Below are 19,183 nucleotides of genomic sequence, written 5' to 3' on the forward strand. Positions count from 1 at the left end.
TACTAAAGTGGGCAAAGTCAGACTTACCACCCCTCAACAATGCAGCCATCCATTCAGTTATCTCTGGGTTGACGACACCCCATTGGTGGCACACAGATGACTCTGCACATTGACTGTCACCAGTTGTTCCTTGAAGGTTTCTTCTCATTTGGATTGGAGGCTTTACTCAAAACTCCAGACTCAAAACCTGGTCCTATTTGCAAACAGAAGTATGAAATTAGGAGGCAAAACTACGTAAAAGCAGCTCCCTTCTCCATCTATAATTAGTAAGTCCACATGAAAATTGAATTTCAACAGGAAACTCAATAACCCATCCACATTTCAATGCCTGAAATAAACTTACTAAGTACAGTCACCACCTTGTTTCTATCATATAAACCTACTGCTGCTTCCTTATGTACCAAGTACAACTCTTACAAAAGAACTAACACACAGTTATCTTTGAGCATATTCAACTCAACCTTGGCCTACAAGGTGTGTTAAAGGACAGCTGTCTACACTCACAAATCAGAAGACTTCAAATAAAAATCCACTTTTCTGACCTTCTTGAAAAACTCGAAGATCCAGCAGCATTGAGCCCACATTCCCACATGGTAACAACCTAACACCACTGATTAGTAGCTAACCTGCTACCTGAGGGCATGTGCTCTGTGGTCCTCCACTCCCTTTTAGTCTACAATCTGGCTATTGGTTACCTATATTTAGATCCCACAGTTACCTGAGCTTGCAAACTCTGCTGTTTGTAAGAGCTTACAAGTATATTTTAACACTGCCAAAACGAAACGTGGTTTTCTGCCTCAGAGATACTATTTATTATAAAGGCTAACAGAATGCATTATGGAGCAGGCTCTAGGTGTGGGTTTTAATTCTGCAACTGACTACTGCATGTGTCCTTAGTTCTGTTCCTAATCTCTTTAAAACAGATTCCTGAGGCTTGTGTCCTGGCATAACAGGCTAAGTCTCTACCAGGGTGCCTGAATCCCAAATGGGCACTGTTTCATGTCCCATCCAGCTCACACTAACAGCCTGGGAAAGCAGGGTAGGACGGTTCAAGTCCTTGGGCTCCCCCCAAGTAGTAGAGTAGGAAAAAGTTCCCAGCTTCAGACCTGCCCAGCTTCAGTCACTGAAGCTATTTGGGAAGTGAGTCAGTGGATGGGAGATCTCCCTCTGACCTGTCCTTATCTCTGTAATTCTGCTTTTTATATAATAAACCTTTAAAAACCAGTTTATTTCATTTCAAAGCTTCTAAACAAACACTTCGCACTGCAAGCAAAGAAACCAAAATTTCTCAAGTCTAAAGTGCACTGTTTTCTTCCTTCCTCATCTCAGTAACCTGCAACACGATCCATGCCATCAGTGCTCCAGTCACAGTGTCTAAGCCCTTACACTTCTTATCCCCAAAAATCATCACCTAGCACCTGATTCTCCCCTCAAAACCCACCATCTGAACAGAACTCTTAGAATTCCAACTGCACAGGACCAGCAGACCAGGACTGCGGCATACCGAGTTAGGCCCTTACCTGTACCCCATACAGGTACCAGTTTTGAGTTCTTGCTGTTCCACATCAGATGTAGCCCCTGCAAATGCCATCTGGGGAGCAAAGTGGTAGACAGAGGCTCCATCCATCTGTCCCATAATTTTACCACTCACACAAATAACCCAACAAAAAATTACAACCTTACAAAACAAGTAATTCCTCACTCACAATCAATTATTTTGTAGAAATTGTCTAACAATTCAACTATTCAAACAACAGTAGCTTGAAATTTCAAGATTCCACATCATATCATCAGGAATTTTAGTATTTCATTAAAACAAATGAAAGACAAAATATTGGAGATGCCATATGCAACTCCTCAAACAGTACTGATTTTATATTTTATGAATTTCTGTTTTTCTTAAAATGTATTTTTTTTTTTGAAAAGCAGAATTAGAGGGAAGGTATGAGAAAAGGGAAACACCTTCCATTCACAAGTTAACTCTCCAAAAATGGCCACAACAGCTGGAGCTGAGTGGATTCGAAGCTGGAAGCCAGGAGTTTCCTGCAGGTCTCCTATGTGAGTACAAGGGCCAATTACTTGGGCCATCTTGGCTACTCTTTCCAGGTCACTGGCAAGCAGATGCTCTGGAAGAACCAGCAACCACATACGACAGTGACCCCGTAAGTGACAACTTCACCAGCTACACAGCACTAGCCTTTGAACTTCTATGCTTCTTCAACTACAAACTGACAGTGAACTAAGACAATATACTTGGTGATTGAATTATTAAAACAAAGACTTCTGGAAATAAGTGAATTTCAAAGGCTTGCAGAATACAAAAACCAACATTCAAAATCCAATTCTATTTCAATAGAAAAACTATTCAAAGAACAATCAGATATCAAAATCTGAAAAAGTAATTTCATTTACAATGAATAAAATATGAGGCAATTAGGAATAAATTAACAAATGATGCACAAAGAATATAAATAAGCGGAGACACACTATGCTCACACATCACTGAAGTCAGTGTTATTAACATGTCAATTTTCCTCAATCAGAGTAACAGTCAACATATGCTAATCAGATCCCAGCTGACAGTTTTGCAGACAATGACAGCTGATTCTAAAGCCACATGGAAACACAAATGAGAATAATCCAAACAACTATGAAAAAGAACAACTTCGGAAGTCTCATTTTCTGTCTATCTTCAAGGTTTATCACAGGACACACAAATACGAAAACCACGTGACTCTGGCATGTAGAAAAACTAACATACATAAAACAAAACTGAAAACCTAGAAACAGACTTATACCCATCTGTTCAAATGATTTTCCACATGCATGCAAAGGCAATCCAGTGACAAGCTATGCACAACTTGTACAAGACACAAAAATCACGTCAAACTGGACCACAGACCTAAAGGCAAAAATCTCAAAATATAAAGCCAATGAAGAAATCTAAGAAGAAATTTTTGTTCCCTCACTTAAGCAAAAGATTCTGTAACAAGAGGTCAATGTGTGGAGTGGATGGAGCAAGCTCATACTCCGAATCCCTGCTCCACAAACCCATCTAATACACCGTCTTTGGACAGAGAACACAGCAGATGCTAAACTGGTAGCAGGTAATAATGCTCAAGCTCAGCCAAAGACCCGCAAAGTTATCAGGGAAAGAATTCTTAAGACAGAAAACACACACCATAAAAGAACAAAGTGGTAAGACTTCTTCAAAGTTAGCAATTATTAATCTCTTCTATTTGCAAGACATTTGTTATAGAATGAAAGGCACATACCACAAGAGATAAACTGCAAATCATGTTATTAGGAAAAAAAAGGCCTGTATTCAGAAATTTAGAAAGAACTCAAACTCAACAACAAGAAGCCCCAGTTAAAATAAGGCACAAACGGGAGCAAAAGCTGTGCAGTATGTTAAGCTGCTTGCAAAGCTGGGATCTCTTATCTGAGTGCTAGTCCGAGTTCTAGCTTCTTTGTTTCCAATTCAGCTTCCTGGATTCCCTTCATGTGCACCCTGGGAAATCAGTAGCTGATGGCCTAAGTGCTTGGGCCTGTCACCATGGGGGGAACCTGGATGGAGTTCCTGACTCCTGGCCTGCACCTGGCCCAGCCCTAGGTGTGGTAGGCAGTCAGACTGAACCAATGAGAACAAGATCTCACTCTTGACCTTTCAAATACATTTTTAAAAAGTTATAATATGGCCCGGCACAGTGGCCTAGCGGCTAAAGTCCTCGCCTTGAACGCCCCGGGATCCCATATGGGCGTCGGTTCTAATCCCGGCAGCCCCACTTCCCATCCAGCTCCCTGCTTGTGGCCTGGGAAAGCAGTTGAGGACGGCCCAATGCATTGGGACCCTGCACCCGTGTGGGAGACCCGGAAGAGGTTCCTGGTTCCCGGCATCAGATCAGCGCAGCACTGGCCATTGCGGCTCACTTGGGGAGTGAATCATCGGATGGAAGATCTTCCTCTCTGTCTCTCCTCTCTGTATATCTGACTGCAATAAAAATAAATCTTTAAAAAAAAAAGTTATAATAAAACTCAAGTGAATTAAGCATATTTTTCACTATAGAAGATACACATACATCAAATACATGAAGATCATGGTAAACTGGGCAAATGTAAATTAAAACCACAATGAAATACTGTATTTCTCTGGGAACACCTCAAAATAGGGACTGGCACTGTGGTGTGCAAGATGCTACCTGCAACACCACTGTCCCATGTGGGCACTGTTTCGTGTCCTGGATCCTCCACTTCCCTTCCAGACTGGTGCTAACGGTCTAGGAAAAGTATAGAAGACAGCCCAATTGCTCAATCCCCTGCTACCCACTTGGGATACTTGAAAGAAGCTCGAGCTTCAGGCCGGCCCAGTCCCAGCTACATGTCCATCTTGGAATCGAATTAGCATATGGAAGATCTGATTCTCCCTCTCTGTTTAACCCTTTCAAATAAACTATTAAGTCTTTAAAAAAAAAAAACCCGAAAAAGATAACCCTATCAACACGGGATGAGGTAGGAGTAACTTAGACCTCTCTTACATGTTGGCACAAATGTGAAATACATAACTGTTTCAGAAAACAAGTTGGCAGTTTCTTCAACACAAAATTAAACATACCTATCGCACAATCCAGCCACAGCTGTTCAATCAAACAAAAAGCTATTCCAGTACTCTGAGTTAACTGAGTAAGAAACTGCAACCTAAACTAGGCTAAAAAAAAAAAAAGAAAAACTGAAACCTAACTCAGGATGGTAGCAAACAGTTGAACCACTGCCAATTACAAACAGCCAAGATTTGGCCAATCACAGGCTGCCAACTGATCAGACTTCATCCAAATAAGGCAAAGAAAGAACTATAACCAATGAAGCTGTTTCTGTACTTCATTTCTCTTTTCAGTTAATACTCAACAGTTACACACAGACTTACCAACTTTTTGGGTTCTGAGTGCTGCCTGATTCATAGATGCATTCTTCTTTGCTCCAATACATGTGGCTAACAGTTTCGACACTTTTTTCTTTCTTAACAGCAAAAACTTAGAAACAATTCAACTGTCCATCAAAGCTGAACAGATAAACAATGTGTTTACATTCACTGAATTATTACTAAACTATTATACACTCATCAACACGGATGAAATCAGTTACATAGAGTCAAGGAAGTCAGAAAGTACATTCTACACAATCAATTCATATAAAATTCTGACAAAAAAAAAACAGAAACTAGTTTTCATTGTAGAAAGGGGATCAGGGACCGGCATGATGGCTCAACAAGCTAATCCTCCATGTGCAAGTGCTGACATCCCATATGGACACCAGTTCCTCTCCCAGCTGCAGATGAGGATCAACTATCACTCAAGTCACAAGGCACTCATCTGGTCACTAGCATAATGAAATAGTTTTATTTTTTAGCCACAATGTGCCAAGCACTGTATCAAGTAAGGACTTAAGACATTATGTTTCATGGCCCCACACTCTACAATCTTTTATTTCCCAAACATAACCTATGTTATACTCTTCTTCTTTCACTATGAATTCATCATTATCATCACTAATAATGGATTAAAAGTTTCTCTCTCTAGAGTAGCTATTTTATCAGAGAACCTTAGACAATGCCCAAGCCACAACTTAAGAAAAGCTAACAGGCAAAAATCACAGGATGGAGGAGGATGGCTACTTACTAAACCAGCCTTGACTTTTCCCTATTTGATGGGTTTCCAAACAATCCAGTAAAAAATGCCATAAGCTTGTACCTGACAGTACGAGCACTACACAACAGCTCTAATGCTTCTCAGACTGAGACATCTTTCACTCTACAAATTCTCCCCTAAGTAACCTCAACCACTTACCTGGATTCCACTTCCACCTGACACCCTCAAAGCACCAGTCTTGGTGTGTTCCAGTTTAACCTCACATCAATCACACTTGGTACATCCTCACACAGAAATGCTGCTTCTACCTCAACAGAATACCACTCCTTTGCAATCACTGCCCTACCCAATCACATTAAATCTATTTTCTTTAAATTTTCACTCAGAGACCCACATCCCCAACACAGAAACTAGGGTATTATCCTTGATTCCCACCTTTCCATCTCATTCCCCCAGCCGAACACTAAGTGAGCCTACTTTCCCAATCTGCTTCTTCCCAACTGTACAGGGACCAGTTGAGGTTTAGGCATTATCACCAACTCTTTAAAGATTCATTTATTTGGGCCCGGAGTGAAGGCTCAGTGACTCTATCACTGACTTGTATGCACCAGGATCCCATGAGGCTGCCAGTTTGTGTCCCAGCTGCTACACTTTCCATCCTGCTTCCTGCTTGAACCTGGAAGGGCAGCGGAGGTTGGCCCAAATCCTTGGGATCCTGTACCTAAGTGGGAGATCTGGAAGAAGCTCCTGCCTCCTGCCTCAGATCAGTTTGGCTCCAGCCATTGCAACCACCTGGGGAGTGAACCAGCAGACGAAGGATGTTTCTCTCTGCATCTTCTTCTCTCTGTAAATCTGCCTTTCCCTTTCCAATCTTTTTTAAAGAAAAAAAAAAGATTTATTTACTTATTTGGAATGCAGAGTTAGCAGATAAAGAGAGAGGTAGAGACATAGATCCACTGGTTCACTTCCCAAATTGCTTCAATGGCCACAGATGGGCTAGTCAAAACCCAGGAGCTTATTCCAGGTCTCCCATGGGCCTACAGGAGCCTAATGACTTACTTAGGCCATCCTCAGCTATTTTTCCGGGTGCATTAGCAGAAAAATGGATCACAAGTGAAGCAGCTGGGACTTGAACTGGCACCCATTTGAGATGCCAGCACTGTAGAAGGCAGCTTTGCTCACTATGCCACATCAGCCCCATTCATCAACTCTTAAAAAAAAGAAAAAAACACAGTAGTTGCTAACTGATCTCTGGTTACTAATCTTGGGTTCTCCAATTTGTTGCCCATTAGGTTAACATCATACCACTAGAACAATGTCTGAACACATCATGGTATCAAAATCTCCTTGAAAGACTCATTATTATCAGGGAAACTTCAGCTCTTCCACATTACTTTTTAGAGCCTCTCTACAGTTTGGTTTGCACTTCATTTTTCAACCTCATTTACTGATTCATCCCCAACACTCACAATTCCTTTCTATTCTGCAGAAATATCATGCTTTTTCTCAGGCCTACAGGTATCACCCCGTTCAACTCTGACCAGCATACTCTAGAATGCCATGTTGCTATTACTTCCTTGATGAGGCCTTCTCTGATCTCACAAGTGTGAGCAGTCTTCCATTTTATCTTCTACCCTCTCTGTGGAGCACTTACATTACTTACATTTACTGTGAGTCTACATGAGCAGGGTGAGTGTAGCACCAAAAGTTGCATTTCAGAAGATCAGCAGTATGGCACCCAGTTCTGGGTGTCGCATTCTAACAGAATTAGTACATTAGAGTGTGTCAAGAAAAGTAGGTAGTAGGAAGTCTAAATATGATGTCGTACAAGCAAAGAATTTAAGGGAACTACAGATATTAAACCCAGCAAAAACAGGACAGTATGACAGCTTTCAAACACCTGTTGACCTTAGCACAATATAAAAAAAAAAGAATGACCTAATACAAACTACCAAAGGAGATGAAACGAAGACACTACACACAAATTCCAAGAAACCAATTTTTGCTTTAAAAAAATGAAACTCCATCTTTATTCCTGGCCCAGCCCCAGCTGTTGCAGCCATGTGGGGACTCCCCACTCCCCTCGTTGCCTCCTCTCATCTCTCTTCCCTTCCTGAAAGGAATGAATTTTAAAAGATACTGAAATGCCCAGGAAAGTGGTGATCACATGGCCACTGGGGGGTTTTAAGTGACCATGAACTGCAGCAGCCAGCCAGTGGATCAAGAGAGTAAACAGAGGGTACTCTACAGTATACTATGTTGTCAGTGCTTTGTGTACACAGGTATTCAGCAAATTACATGACAGTCAAATAACTATTATAAAGTAGGCATTGTATAAAGTGACCTGTGCATTCAGTATAGACTACGTTCAACTATCGAGTTTGAAAAGTTAGAAATACTCAACATTTTCAATGTACAGTGTGATCAATAAGATGTGTCCCTTTGTAAGTCAATCAGCATGTCGAGCCCTTAATTTCACACTTCTGTTATAAAGAGATCAGTATGCATTTTCATTCAGGCTTTGACAAACCAATATCTCGAAGCAAATGCACTGTGACAAACTGTATTGGGAAGACAGAATGCTATATAGAAAAGAGTAAAAGAAAAGTTAGTTCTTATTGTCAGAATATATTTAACAGTTTCATGAGGCAGTCCATCTTGGATTTGGAAGTAGAGATGCATATGTCCTGTATCTTCACATCTCGATATGACAGTCTATTATACATAGATGTCCTATGTACATTCATGTTTACCTATATATTTTTGAGCTTGTATTTTGCATGAAGGTTGCCTTATATCAGAAAAACATGTAATACTTGTCCTTTTGCGATTGACCTATTTCACTGAGCATAATGGTCTCAAGTTGGAACCATGTGCTTTTAATTATAAATAATCTATGCAAACAAAATTTGATTTTAATCAGCATGCAATGAAATACTATTTAGTCATTAAAAATACATACGACATGGATTAACCCTGAGTACATTAGATTAAATGAAAAAACAGTTATAGAAGGTGGTCACTATTCCAAACCTTGCTGACAGAAATGTAGAACATGTTGGGAAACAGTCCAGTAGTTCCTTAAAACGCTAAAAGATTAGGCATGCAACCCAGTAATTCTACTCATAGGTATATATCCAGGAAAACTTTATGTATCCAAACAAAAAATAAGAGTATGAATAATCATGTTCAGAGCAGTATTCAGCTAAAACGTAAAAACAATCCAAATTTCTGTTAAACAATGAACGGACAGGGGCCTATGCAATGGCACAGCACGCTAAAGCCACTGCCTGGTGCTGGTTCACGTCCAGGCTGCTCCACTCCCAACCAGCTCCCAGCTAAGGCACCTGAGAAAGCAGAAGATGCTCCAAAGCCTTGGACCCCGGCACCCATGTGGGAGACTCAGAAGCAGCTGCTGGCTTCTGACTGACCTAGACATGGCCACAGGGGCCATTTGGGGAGTGAACCAGAGGGTGGAAGGTCGCTCTTGGGCTGTGTCTGTGTCTTCCTCTCTCTGTGTAACTCTGCTTTTCAAATAAATGAATATTTTTATTAGCAATGATAAATGGATAAAAAGATTCTCATCATGGCACAGAAGACTAAGCCACCACGAAACCCACAGGCATTCCTAATCTGCACCTGGTCCTGTGCTGGCTGCTCCTGCTCTGGTGCAGCTCCCTGCTCGTGTGCCCAGGAAGCACAGCAGATGGCCTAAGCACTTGGATTCCTGAACCCCGAGGAGAGACTCAGAAGAGGCTCCTGTCTCCTGCCTTCAGCCAGGGTTGTCCCAACCTTGGCAGCCATAATCATTTGGGGAATGAACCAGCAGATGGATTCTCTCTCCCTCTTGCTCTGTAACTCTGCTTTCAAACAAAATAAATTTTTTAAAAAATAATAATAATAACCCATATAGTGGAAGAACAGCTGGCTATAAAAAGAACTGATAAACATGCCACAATACCAATCAACCTTAAAACATTATACTAAAGGAGTGCCACTGTGGTGGGGCAGCGGGCTAATTCTCCACCCTGTGGTGAAGGTATCCCATGTGGGCATCAGTTCAGGTCGGAGCTGCTCCAATTCTGATCCAGCTCTCTACTTATTGCAAGGGAAAGCAATGGTGGGTGGCTCAAGTCCTTGGGACCTGGGACCCAGCATTCAGGTGGGAGACCTTTAGGAAGTTCAGCTCCGGCCATTTGGCAACTAAACAAGCGGTTGGAAGACCTTCTCTCTCTCTCCTCTGTAAAATCTTTTTCAAAGAAAAATTATTATTTTTAAAATTATACTAATTAGAAAAAAATCACAATAGGTCACAGGTCATGATCCCATTATAGTAAATGTCCAAAAAGGCTAAAACAGAGTAACAGGGATGCCTGGAGCTGTAGCAAAAAAAAAAAAATGGGGAAATGATAGTTTCTCTCCAGAGTAATGAAAATAATCTTAAAATAGATAGTGGCAATACTTGCACAAGAATGACTTATACTTTAAAAAGGTGCTTTTTATTTATTCTGATTGGAAAGTCTTATTTACAGAGAGAAGGAGAGACAGAGAAAAAGATCTTCCATCTGCTGGATCACTTCCCAGGAGGCCACAATGGCCCAAGTTGGGCTGAGTAGATCTGAAATGCAGGTCTCCCATGCGGGTGCAGGGTCCCAAGGCCTTGGGCTGTCCTCTATTGCCTTCCCAGGACACAAGCAGGGAGGTGGATGGGAAGTGGAGCAGCCAGGACACCACTCGGTGCCCAAACGGGATCCTAGCGCTTGCAAGGTGAGGATTTAGCCACTAAGCCACCACACCTGACCTTTCTCTCTGTATATCTGCTGAACATATTACATTTTGACTTTTTTTTAATAAACCAGTTCTTAGTCTTGAAATACACATCTTTAGCATAAAACTGTTACTTCCCACACAAATGCTTTGCTTTCTCAAGAAATGCAGAAATAGTTACTTTCTTGCCATTTTAGTCAGCAATAATTAACTCATCACATCATAATCAGTACTATTTTGGTTTTTAACATTAAAACTCCTGAAAGCCAAATACTTTCCAAAAAAAAACAGCCCCTGAAAACCACCCTGTCTAGGTAAGGTGATTCGAAGCTCAGATTCATTTTCAGCTTTCTGATTGCAATTCACTTTCAAGTGCAAAGTCCAAGACATTCAAAATCAATAAGGTGTAGTAGAAAGCAAATGAAACACTAATGTTTCTTACTAGCCAAGTGCTTATGTGTGCTACCTCACTGAGTCTAAAACACCAATCACAGTCATTTAATGCAAAATGGAATGATCAAGGGTAAGAATCTGCCATGCAGCACGCAGAACAAGACAAGGGCTCAGCGGAGCTGCGTCCTGACTCCCAAGTCCATCTTCCTGGCTCCCTCACGCTGCTTCCCAAGTGACAGGAAATCAGACCAGACATGCAGTTCACCTGCCACTTACCAGGTTTTTTCAAGCTTTTTAGTGCCACTTTTACTAAAACAAAGTCTTTATTCAAAACATGAAAATAGACTGAAAAGTCACAATAAAGCTTTTATAAATTCCAATTTTTCCACAGTAACACACACAGAATGATTCTGCACACTCCTCTCGCTCCACTCCAGATTCACTTTGCTTCTCAATAAGCACAGCTACCATCTACCTTTGCACTCGTTCACAAACACAGGAAATAACATGCTGAAGAAGTTCGCTTAGTGACTGCTAGTCTCCACTGTAGACAATTAATGTGTCATTTCTCAGCATATTACTCCATGGCTTTTTGTTTTTTTTCTTTACCACATGAAAAAAAAAAAACATGTTTTCACCGATGTATGCACCATCCAGGAAGTGTGGTAAGAGAAATGGCTAGTGAACAAAACAGAGACTGCAGGCATCTGTGAACAAGCCATGGAACACAGAAGAGGACAAGGGTAAAAACAACAAAGACAAAGCCAGACAGCAATCTACCCCAGGAAGTGGATGTCACTGCGGTAAAGGAAGAACATCATGTGGGTCACACAACTCTAAGTGGGCGAGCACTAAAGAAAGATCACTTCAAAACTCAACTACCTGACAAAATTTGAACTAAGGACAGCAATACGACCTTGCAATCAACAGCCATCATAACACAAAATGAAAGTCCTCAAAACTGTTCTACAATTATTTTAACATAAAGTATCAGAAGGACTAGAGGCAAAATAAAAATACAAAAAAGAACTTATATCCATAGCCCCATATTTTACTCTAGGGCTACTACTTAAATAATTCTTATGAACATGGAATCCCGTGGTTTGAGGGGACCTACAGAGTGGTTCCCATCATAGGTTAATCCTTCAGGCATCCAAGGCCAAAGCCAGGAGCTGGGCACACAATGCAGGTCTGCCTCTCCAGCCACACCAGGCACTGACTCCGACCCCCTGACCTGCCTGCCCCATCTGGGTTTCTGGCAGTTGAACCCAAGCAGGCAACTGTGCACTGCTGAAGCAATCCCTATCCTGAGGTGACTGAACACAATGCACCCACCACTGTTGTTTTTTTTTTTTAAGATTTTATATTTATTGGAAAGCCATATATACAGAGGAGAGAGAGGAAAATCTTCCATCCGATGATTCACTCCCCAAGTGATCGGCCAGTGCTACGCTGATCCGAAGCCAGGAGCCACGGACCTGTTCCAGGTCTCCCATGTGGGTGCAGAGTCCCAAGACCCTGGGCTGTTCTCGATTGCTCTCCCAGGCCACAAGCAGGAAGCTGGATGGGAGTGGAGCTGCCGGGATTAGAACCAGCACCCATATGGAATCCCGGCACGTTCAAGGTGAGGACATTAACAGCTACACTATAGTGCCAGGTCCACCCACCACTGTTTCTAATCACAGCTTTATTTACAGCTTTGCCCTCTGTCAAAATAAAAATTTCAGTACAACTTTTTTTTGAATATTTATTTATTTTTATAGGAAAGTCAGATATGCAGAGAGGAGGAGAAACAGAGAGGAAGATCTTCTGTCCATTGGTTCACTCCCCAAGTGGCTACAACAGCCAGAGCTGAGCTGATCCAAAGCCAGGAGCTTCTTTCGCTTCTCCCATGCAGGTGCAGGGTCCCAAGGTTTAGGGCCGTCCTCTACTGCTTTCCCAGGCAACGGGGAGCTGGATGGGAAGCGGGGCCCTTATGGGTCCTAGCACATGCAAGGTGAGGACTTTAGCCACTAGGCTATTGCTTGGACCCTTAATAAGACTTCTACAATAAGACCTTCACCTTGGGGTGGGAATGCATGGAGTCAACTCAAGCATATTTATGTAAATCATTCCAAAAGCAAGGATGGGAAAAGTTACACTTTTAGCCAACTTAAAGAGATTTGCTTTCTTCAACAACGAAAGAACACTCTTCAACAGGCTCATTTATCTCTCAGTAACACAATCTACAACACTGAGGCATTTGAAAATCTTTTTGCTTGCTCCAGAATTGAACTAAAGCTTCAGTATACAGTTAAGCAATAAATATATAAATAGGGGCAGGTTTTAAGTGCTGCAGTTAGGATGCTTGGACCTGGGCCTGGTGCAAGTCTAATGGCTGAATCCTTGCCTTCCATGCACTGGGATCCCATATGGACACCGGTTCGTATCCCGGCGTCCCCACTTTTCATCCAGCTCCCTGCTTGTGGCCTGGGAAAGCAGTTGTAGACGGTCAGAAGCTTTGCGCCCCTGCACCTGTGTGGCAGACCTGGAAGAAGTTTCTGGCTCCAGATCAGATCAGCTCAGCTTTGACTGTTGCAGCCACTTGGGGAGTGAACCAGCGGACAGATGATCTGTCTGTTCCTCCTCTGTGTAAATTTGCCTTTCCAATAAAAATAGATCTTTAAAAAAAAAAAAAAAGATGCTTGGTCCCACATCAGAGTACCTGGGTTCGATATCTGGCTCCAGCTTCCTGCAATGCAGACACGGAAGACAGTGATGACAGCTCAAGTCACTGGCTCCCTGCCAACCACAGGGGAGATTGCAACTGCACTCCTGGCTCCAGCCCCGCCCCCAAGCCCCCTCCAAGTGTCCGGCCAAACAGTGTATGGGAGTGCTCATTATCTCTCATAAAAAAAGAGCCAATTTCTGTACATGAAATTTATGTAGCAACAATCATTAGATGACAGAACATAAACAAGAAGTCCTCTTAGTCTCCCTCATGGGTGCAAGGGCCCAAGCACCTTGGTCATCATTTGCATTTCCAGGAAGATGGATCAGAAGCGGAGCAGCTGGGTCTCCAGCAGCCACTGTTGGTGCTGCAGTCAGCAACTTAACTCACTATGCCACAATGCTAATCTCAATTATTAAATATTCATAAAAATGTTGAAAATCAGGCCTGGCACAGTGGCCTAGCGGCTAAAGTCCTCCCATTGAACACCCCGGGATCCCATATGGGTGCCGGTTCTAATCCCAGCGGCTCCACTTCCCATCCAGCTCCCTGCTTGTAGCCTGGGAAAGAAGTCGAGGATGGCCCAATGCTTTGGGACCCTGCAAATGCGTGGGAGACCTGGAACAGGTCCCTGGTTCCTGGCATCAGATCGGCGTGCACCGGCCATTGAGGCTCACTTGGGGAGTGAATCATCGGACGGAAGACCTTCCTCTCTCCTCCTCCTCTCTGTATATCTGACTTTGTAATAAAAATAAACAAATAAATCTTTTAAAAAAGTAAAAATAAAAATATGTAACTAAAGACAATTCTTGAATTCCAGCAAGTGCTATAAAAATAAAAAAAATGGTAGAGCTTGGTGTTGTGGCATAGGTCAAGCCACTGCCTGGGAATCCAGCATCCCACGCTGAATGCCCATTTCAGCCCCAGCGGTTCTGCTTTCAAAGATTCCTGCTGATGGAAAGGCAATGAACGTGGACTCCTCACACCCAGCTGTGAGACTAAGATGGTGTTCCTGGCTCCTGGCTTCATTCCAGCCCAATGGTTGTGCACATTTAGTGAGGGAACCAGCAGCTTGAACATGGATGTCGTGTGTGTGTGTGTGTGCGCGCGTGCGTGTGTGCATGCGTTTCTTTCCTCCTGGCTTCGGATTGGCGCAGCTCCAACCATTGCAGTCACTTTTTGGGCGTGAATCACTGAATGGAAGATCTTCCTCTCTGTCTCTCCTCCTCCCTGTATATCTGACTTTGCAATAAAAATAAATAAATAGATCTTAAAAAAAGACTGTCAGATAAGAGCCAGGCACTGCGGCACAAGGGTTGACCTGTGGCTCAGAATGCCCACATTCCAAGTAGCGTGCCAGTGCCTATCCAACCACTCAGTGCTTCGGATCCAAACTCCTGGAGGGCAGCACACGTTGGTCAAATGCTTAACCTCCTGCCACCTACAGGCAGACCAGAATGACGTTCTAGACTCCTGGCTCCTGCCTGCGTTAGCCCTTGATGTTGTGCACATTTCAGCTGAATCAGTGGATGGAAAATCCCCCTATGTCTCCCCACCTTTCAACCACACACATCAATCTAAAATAGCACTGAGGCCAGCATTGCGGTACAACAGGTTATACCACCGCCTAAAACACAGGAATCCCATATGGGTGTTGGTTCAAGTCTCAGCAGTTCTGCTTCTGGAAAAACAGAGGAGGATGGCCCAATTCCCTGTGTGGGAAACCTGGTAAAGCTCCTGGATTCAGTCTGGCCAGGCCCTGGCTGTGGCAGCCATTTGTAGAATAGAGTAGAGGATGAAAACTCTGTCTTACCCTTTAAATATAATTCTACTTGTTACATAAATAACACAAGAATTCAAAAAAATATATACTCTAAGAAATATCTACAAAGGCAAGAATAAGCATGGGACATGTGAGAAACTGTTAAAACAGACTAACATGGCTAGAATGTAGTAGGCAAGATTAAGATAATCGGAGAGCACGCCAGGGTCAAATTAAACATACAGTGTGAGTGAGCTGCAGAGAGATAAGGAGAGACAGAGCTCTTCTATTTGCTGGTTTACTCCCCAAATACCTACAAAGGCCCGAGCTGGGCCAATGGAAAGTCAGAGCCTGGAGCTTCTTCTGGCTCTCCCATGTAAGTCCAGGGGCCCAAGGACTTGATCCATCCTCCACTGCTTTCCCAGGCCATTAGCAAGGAGCTAGATAGGAAGCATAGCAGCCAGGACTTGAACCAGTGCCCATATGGGATTACAGCATCACAGGTGGAGGATTAACTTGCTATATACATTAGCAAGTTATACGCACTGGTCCCAAGTTTAGATTTTTTAGGTGAGTATGCTTTATATTTTATTCTTAGAGGACTAAGGCAATTTCACATAACTTTTATAAAATATAAAATCATAATGTATAATTTTATTTTTTATATTTTAAAAAATATAAAATCATAATATAAATGATTTTATATTTCATAAGATAAAAATAAATTAATGAGTATTTAAAAATCTTGTATTATTTTAATGGACCCATTATGAGATTTACATAGCACGTAACAATTGAATTCACTTTTCTCAATATGACCATTTGGTTATTTTATAATCTATATGCAAATATACACAAGCTAAAGCACGATACCGCAGAAGACTTCAAACTACAGAGCTGGCTAAATTAACAGTAAGGACATACGAGTTCAAAAATATTCATCTCAAGATGGCTACTCCACATGTGAAATGTTTACAAATTCAGGTTAGACCATGTCAATTTTCAACAAAGATGGTCTAATTAGTCTATAAAATATATCACTTGGAAACTGCAAACACATCTAATGTAATATCTAAAATGATTGCATTTGGTAAAGACTTTAAAAGTGCAACCATCCACAAGAGGCTGATTGTTTATAATCACCTGAGATGGTCAATGTCCCCTTTATCATTGCTATTGATACTGCCCATAAACAATGAAGATCTAATCCTCACTGTGCCTACATTAGGGCCTCAGGATACAAGAATGAACCCACAACGAAATGAGTCTCCTACATGGCTGAGAGACACTCCAGTGATGGACTTGGGAAAATTCATGATGGACACACATTGTGAACCTGGGGGTAGAACAAATAAATGGGAGGGATCTTGGGGGAGGGGAGAGCCCAGTGCCAACTAAATTGTATCAAAAATCAATTTTAACAAGTGCAATGGTCATATATTTTAATTTGAAAAACACTAACTCTTATTTTTAGAGATACTACTGCTTAGCAACTAAAATATCAAGCATCTGTGAAATATCTGCATATTACAAAAGCTATACAACCTAAGGACACTTCAAAAAGTTTATCAAGTGTGTTATGAAAGAACTAAACATAGAATCCAAAATATTTTTCATCAAAACACTGCTTTCCATGTACATTTTGATGTACTCTTTTTGTTTATACAAAAATATACTCATGGGCCCGGAGGCGTGGCCTAGTGGCTAAAGTCCTCGCCTTGAACGTCCCAGGATCCCATATGGGCGCCGGTTCTAATCCCGGCAGCTCCACTTCCCATCCAGCTCCCTGCTTGTGGCCTGGGAAAGCAGTTGAGGACGGCCCAATGCATTGGGACCCTGCACCCGCGTGGGAGACCCGGAAGAGGTTCCTGGTTCCCGGCATTGGATCGGCGCGCACCGGCCCGTTGCGGCTCACTTGGGGAGTGACTCATCGGACGGAAGATCTTCCTCTCTGTCTCTCTTCTCTGTATATCTGACTTTGTAATAAAATAAATAAATCTTTAAAAATATATATATATATATATACTCATACCACTATTGTCATGAGACCCAAGTCCATGTACAGCCACACAAAAGTTACACAAGACAAATGACTACGACTATATTAGTGCATATCACATAAACTAGGAAAATATTCACCCTGGTGTACAGAGGATACTACACAGGTGCACTTCAAAACACTGTCTCTTCAGGGCATCTGGCATAGCAGTTAGGATGCCACTTGAAATGCCTGGGTCCTTATCCAAGTATCTGGTTCATGCTCCCAAATCCTCTACTTCTGATTCAGCTTCCTGCTTTTGTGTACTTCCTGTAGACAACAGGTGATGGCTTAAGAAGCTGAATTCCTGCCACTCCCAGTTGTGATCCAGATGGCGTTCCAGGCACCTAGCCTCAGTGTGGCCCATCTGGCTACGGTGAGCATTTTGGGAATGAGTAAGTGGTCCAAGAGGATGCAGTATCTGTCTGACTTTCAAATACAGTCAACAAAAGTGGCATTCATTCAGCAACTTCTAAGCTACCCATTTCAAAGACGCATCTAAAACACTTTAAATCAACGGGGTGGGGGGGTGGACCCTATAGCTAAGGGGAAAAATTGAAAAAAAAATAAAATAAGCTTTTCTCAGCAGAATGAAATACTGAGCTCTGCACATCATGAATTTGCTTTGTTTTCAAATTCCCTACCTAAATATCAAACTATAGCTACCTGTAACAGTGGCATCCCATATGGGCACAGGTTCAAGGCCCAGCTGCTCTGCTCCCAACCCAGCTCCCTGCCGTGCATTTAAGAATGTTCAAGCATTTCTAGCTTAAGAGCAATGATGTGTCTTTGTGCATAATAAACAGTACTCAACACCATGGGATCACTACAAATATACTTATGTGCTGCCCCTTTATTAGAGGGTGGGCCCTAAAGACACAGGGCAATGGCGGCAGGGCAAGGTCTACTGACCATGTCCCTCAAACTCTGAGGCTTCTATTTGAGCTTTCTACCCAAGAATACGATCTGTTAAGAATACCAGACATTTTAACAGTAACTGGTTTAATAAAACAAGTTTAGAAAAAGATAGAAAAATATGTTTTGGCAACCAATAAGCCTCATTCCCTGATTCTTTTAACAAAGCAAGCAGAAATAAATAAATAAATGGCCAAACCTTGAGTGTCTGAACCACCAACAAGCAGAATTTAATTAAAAAAAAAAAAAGCTACTTACAAGAAATTCGGGCCAGCCAGAACTAGTTTATTGGGTTTTTCTGTTAAGTTATGTCACCCTACTTTCACATCAGGCTTTCCTTCTTAATTCCATTTGTTTCACCTATCTTCCTTTCCTACCTCCTCTGACTCTCATTATTTCACTGTTTTCACTATCCATACACAAGAATTTACCCAAAATTTACCTTTGTTTCTTGTGCACAAATATGCTTCTACTTCATTCCTACAGGGTTCTGGTTGAAGCTCAAAATCTTTTTCAAAAAACATGCATATATGGAGAAGACAGAGTAGCCAGGTGAGTAAGCCACGTTACTCCGCACAGCCAAGTGCCTGCCTTTTGCTGTCCACTTCTCAGTGCTGGGGGCTGCACAGGCATAAAAACAGCTCTGTCCCTAAGGGCACTAACGCACGACAAGCTTGGCAGGTTGCATGTGGCTGCAGTGGGGTACACCAAGGACAAACCAGCAGGACAGGAAATCAGAGGCAGGAGGAACAACTCATGGAAGGCCTTGTAGACATTGTAGGTGTCCTGACTTTTATTTATGGAAAGCCACTGAAGAATTTGACAGAGCAGAGGTCTCCACGGTCACTCTGCTGAGCAGAGGAAAGAGCAGAAGCAGCAGCTGAACTGGAAAGCAGCAGGCTACTGAGTAACACAGGCAAGAGGTGCTGCGGGCTCAGACAGGAGGCACCAAAGAC

At 42.3% G+C, this 19,183-nt stretch overlaps 1 protein-coding gene across 2 annotated transcripts in view; it reads right to left on the reverse strand.

Moving 5' to 3' along the window:
- Positions 1 to 19,183, reverse strand: part of CDC42SE2 (CDC42 small effector 2) — a 95,006-nt gene that overhangs the window by 67,105 nt on the left and 8,718 nt on the right. The window contains exon 2 of one of the 2 annotated variants that reach the window (XM_058677731.1): positions 28 to 193. The gene's annotated coding sequence lies outside the window, so the exon portion shown is untranslated. The remainder of the gene's footprint in view (positions 1 to 27; positions 194 to 19,183) is intronic. The other variant, XM_058677732.1, reaches the window with a different exon arrangement.

The sequence above is a fragment of the Ochotona princeps genome, chromosome 19, assembly GCF_030435755.1.
Source record: "Ochotona princeps isolate mOchPri1 chromosome 19, mOchPri1.hap1, whole genome shotgun sequence".
NCBI lineage: Eukaryota > Metazoa > Chordata > Mammalia > Lagomorpha > Ochotonidae > Ochotona > Ochotona princeps.